The following is a 285-nucleotide window of genomic DNA, read 5'->3' as shown; positions in this document are numbered from 1 at the left end:
AAGATCAGAGTCAGTAAAATGATCCGAACTTCCCACTACTAGACCATATTAGCCCGGTTCTGTCAACACTGCACTAGTTCCCTATTAAACATTGCCTACATTTTAAAATCTTGCTTATTACTTACAAAGCACTAAATGGTTTAGCTCCCCAGTACTTGAGCGAGCTCTTAACACATTATACTCCATCACGTCTACTGCGGTCTCAAAACTCTGGCCAGTTGATAATACCTAGAATATCAAAATCAACTGCAGGTGGTCGATCCTTTTCCTATTTAGCACCTAAAC

The sequence above is a fragment of the Gobio gobio genome (assembly GCF_949357685.1).
Source record: "Gobio gobio genome assembly, chromosome: 5".
Classification (NCBI taxonomy): Eukaryota; Metazoa; Chordata; class Actinopteri; order Cypriniformes; family Gobionidae; genus Gobio; species Gobio gobio.
The sequence above is the reverse complement of the archived record's forward strand: the minus strand, read 5'-3'. Positions refer to the sequence as shown.